Consider the following 4,757-nt stretch of genomic DNA (forward strand, 5'->3'; position numbering starts at 1 on the left):
GTAGGTCATGGTGAATACTTAAGTTGTATTCTCATAGAGGTAAGAAGCTATTGGAAGGTTTTGAGCAAAGAAACCACATAATCCGAGTTATGCTTTTAAAAGACTACTTTGAAGATTATATGTGTTTGGGATGGGGGTTGGGGGAAAAGTGTATAAGCAAAGAGACTGCTTAAAAGACTATTGAAATAATTCAGGCAAGAAGTGATGCTGATTTAGACCAGAGTAGTAGCAGTGGGTAGCAGTGAAAGAGGTGAGAACAGTATTACAATTCTGAATATATTTTGAGTGTAGAGCCAACAAAACCTGCAGATGGATTATATGGGAAATAGATGGGGCAATGATGTTTCTAAGGTCTGGAAGAATTGAGAGACCATTTACTGAGATGAGGAAGGGTATGACAGAAGCAAGGATATCAAGGGTTTAGTTTTGGACATTTTATGTGTGGGATACCTGTTAGACATCCAAGTGGCAATGTTGAGTAGGCAGTGGGATATATGAATCTGATGTAAATGTCAACCTATGATGCAATTTAAAACCATGGGACTGGAGGAGATCAGGGTAAGAGTAAACTTGGAGAAGAGATGAGGAGGGCTGAATCTTAGACAGTTCGACTTATAGAGGTTGAACAAGTCAGATCAAGCAAAGTTCAAAAAAGACTGGCCAGTAGGTGGAGGAGAGGGGAAAGGGCAAGAGAAAGTGGTATCCTGGGAGCCAGAGGAGAAACATGTTTCAAGGAGGAAGGAGTGATCAACTATGTCAAATATTCTTTTAGTTCAAGTAAGATAATGACTGAGAGTTGCCCATTGGCTTTGGCAAATATGCAGGTTATTGATATCTTTGACGAGCTCTTTCAGTGAGTGGTAGGTGAAAGTCTGCTTGGTGTGGAATTAAAAGATTGGAGGAGACGAAATGTACTGAGATCTTTCAAGGAATTTTGCTTGAAAGGGAAGCAGAGAAATGGGCAGTAGATGTGGGGCCTAGGGAAGTATTTTAAAACACATTAAGTATGCTGATGGACAGGATTCAATATTTATGTAAATAACTGTAATGGAGCAACAGAGGGTTAAGAGAATCTGTTTTGAATACGTGAAAAGCATTAGGTCCCAATCAGACTGGCCCCAGAGATTGATTCTCAGTGGGGATAGAGCAGATGGAGAAAGCTTGGTGTGTTGGATGTCATTTGTATTGACACTGCCAATTTTTACAATAGATATGAAGGAGAGCATTTCAGGTGGTTCTGGAACAAAGTAAACACTAAAGAGACCCAAAACAATAAATTATAAGATATATTTGAGAAGTACAACTTGGGAAGTAGCCGAAGTTGGAGACTAAAGGAGAGGATGGTTGGAAAAGAAAGACCAAGGACAAATAGTAGAAAGCTTATGTGAGGAATTTAAAATTTGTCTTAGGTCCTGTGGAGACTTCGAGTGTTTTTAAGCATGAGAGTGAATCATCATATCTGTGTTTCAGGAAGATAATTTGGACAGTAGTGTGGACAGTGGAGTGGATAAGTGAAATGCAACCAGGTTGTAGTTCTTCAAAACCAGACTGGGAAATTTGAATTTGCTCAGATAGGCAATGGGAGCCACATATTAAGTCCTTATATTGAAAAAGACATGAAGAAAGTAGTGTTTTGTCTTTTAAAATTAAACTGGAATTGATTTACAAGATGGATTAAAGTGGTGACAGATTGGAAACTCTGTTGATTTGCCTGCCTTTTCCCCTGGAATTTTCCTTGCTGGTTTGTGAAAATATCTTGTTTCTTCATAAGAGAGATTTAGCCCCAACTATGGAAAATCTGATTTTCTTGCTTTAGTCTCATCCCAGTATTTTAGTTTTAAAGAGAATCATAGAGGAAGGACAGGCAAGGCCTCACCTGGCATATCTTAGTATCAGGGATAGACTCTGATTCTCATACATTTATCAAATACATATTGAAGGCTTTCTCTTTGCTGGTCATCATGTAAAGCTCTGGGGAAACACAGAAATGAAACCAATCCCAGCCCTAAACAAGGCTTACAGTTTAGTAGGAGTTGCAATGATGTAAAATGTAAAATGATCATAGCACAATGTGGTAGGGTCTATGCACAAGATGCTCCTGGGAATCAAAGAAGGAAGTAACTCTACTAGAGAAAGTTAGAGCTTCATGGAAAACGTAACATTGGAGCAGCTCGATAGCTGGCTGAGAAAAAGGGAAAGAGTTTTCTATGCAGAGGGAAGAACATGAATAAAGCCTTAGCCTTGAGAAAAAGCATAGTGTGCCAGGAGACTTTGAGGTCTTTTTGCTTAGAGAGTAGCATATGGGATGGTGAGTGGCAGAACATATGTCTTCATTGAGAGTCAGGGTTGAATTGCCAAGGGCTCTGTGGACTATGCTGAGGAATGTGAATTCTATCCTGCAGGCCAGTGATTCTTAACCTGTTTCCTGTTGACTCTTAACATCTCCCTTTTCCATGTCCTTCTCTGGCTTTCTATTCAAGCTCTAATCAGCTCTCACCCAAACCACTAAAATAGTCTTCCAAAGGGTCTCCCTAACCCTGGTTCTGCACCTTTCTAACCTGTCCTCAGTTCTGCTGTTTGGGTGATTTTACTGAATGCAGATCTATCCTTCATACTTCCTATTTCAAATAGAGTAAAGTCAAAACTTCTTAACACACTATGTAAGGGTCTTTGGAATCTTATCTCTCTAGAACCCTATGTCCCTTCCACACTAAGCTCTGCTCAAATAAGCCACCATGTTTACTGTTTCCTCACTTGCTCTCCAGCAGCCCTTACAGTCCAAAATGCACCCCCTACCCCCATCCTGCCATTGACTACCACTTCAGTTTTTAAGATTCAGATGAAGCCTCATCTGACCTCTGCTGTGTTTTCCATTAACAAAGCATATCTGAAGTAATCTCTCCATCCTTCTGCCCCTATGTGCTGGCAACAAATTTCTATCTCAGAGCCTAATTAGTCTGCTTCTTTTTTTTATTTTAACATGTCATTTCCTCCTACTAGACTGTACAATCTTTAATACAAAGACCATGAATATCTGTTTCTGTAGTCCCAATTCCTGTTTCAGTACCTGGCACATAACAAGTACTCATTAAATGCTCTAGAAATGAATGCATGTGCATAGAGCCTGGATCCAGATGTACATGATCTTGAAAGAAACTCATCCATATTTTGGAACACTCTAATGGATACCTATCACCACTGTAGTGGACACATTTTTAGTGATTGGAATGCTCATGTCTGCTGATTTAATATCACTCTTAGTTATCTCTAAATAGCACATGTTCTTTTGTAATCTAATTACTCTTTTTTATATTCATGCAGATGCCTATTGCATTTTAATATATCTGTTTCTATAGTTATAGTTCCAGTTTACCTTTTCACTAAACATGTATTCAGACCGTACTCTGTACCAGACACAGTTCTAGATTCTGAGGGCACAAAAATGACTAAGACTCTGTCCCTATGTAAAGGGGCTCATGGATAAGCAGAAGGGACAGATACATAAACTAGCAATTATACTGCAGTGTAGTATGTGCACTGATAGGGATGTGCATGAGGAATTACCAGAGTGGTTTAATGAGATTGAAAACACAGACACATCTTACATCTAAGTGTTTTCTAAAGTCTTTTTGCAAAACATTTATTGTTTATTGGAGTGTATATTTCAGAAGATGACTTTTCCCTGACCTCATTTCCTTGTTCTGGAGACACCTCATTGGAGTTCCCTGTGTACCTAATCCCTCTGTGAGAATTTCCAGAAGCCTCCGTCCTTGCTGTCATCCTCATTAAAGAATCACACAGAGGGAAGGCGCCTTTAGAGGACTTTAATCCCCTTTTTTCTTCACTTACCACCTCATATAAAGCTCAAATTGACAGCTGATTCTACTCCAGTTCTGAGACCTTGTACTATATGAAGTGAAAGATACTGGGCACAGGGAGCCATCTCTGCTCTTTCTCCTCTGTCCCTTATGCTAGGGTCTGGAATGTGGCTACCCCATTCTTCAGAGGGAAAAGAGCAATTCCCATGGTTGGGAGTACCTCAGAGGAATCTGAAAGAATTGTGATGAATCTGCAACAGCTGCCAAGCTAATATAAACCACTAACCACTTCAGAACATAATTAAAATACCTATATATGGTTCAAATGCTTCTAATTCTGGGTGTCTTTTACAGAAAAAGTGTTATCTATCTTTAAAAATTGTCAGTGTTATCTATCTTTAAAAATTCCTGCAGTGCAAACAAACACTGACTGCCTGATTGCCAGACCAAGTTAGTTGGTTATAGTACTTACTGACAGAGATACGGTGATACTAGAATGCAGTACAGGTTTCTAACAATGATTATTGAACCCATTCCCTTATGTGATAACAGCCAGTTTAAATTATCTGGCCAAAGATCTTATTTAACTTTTGTTTGAAAAACTTTTGGTGTGAAAAATATGGGCCTTTTAAGAAAATAATTTTTAAATAAGGTTTCCAGGGTACTTTAAGTTATGTATCTCAAGCCAAGGCTGGGATCAACTGGCTATGAGGGAATTAAGCTAGTATTGCATGCAAGGCAAATTATTTCTGATCTAGCCAAAAAATAAAAAGTAAATATTGAGATGATGTAGGAAGCCAGGCAGAATTTTCAGCCTCGAACCAAAACAGGAAAAGACCTAGGTTCTCCAGGGACTTCAGAGCCTGAAAGAAACTCTTAAACATAAGCCCAGGGCAAAAAAGTTAACTGGCAAGCACAGTAACCCTGTTCATTCTTGTG

This window comes from Choloepus didactylus, chromosome 14 (genome assembly GCF_015220235.1).
Source record: "Choloepus didactylus isolate mChoDid1 chromosome 14, mChoDid1.pri, whole genome shotgun sequence".
Lineage (NCBI taxonomy): Eukaryota > Metazoa > Chordata > Mammalia > Pilosa > Megalonychidae > Choloepus > Choloepus didactylus.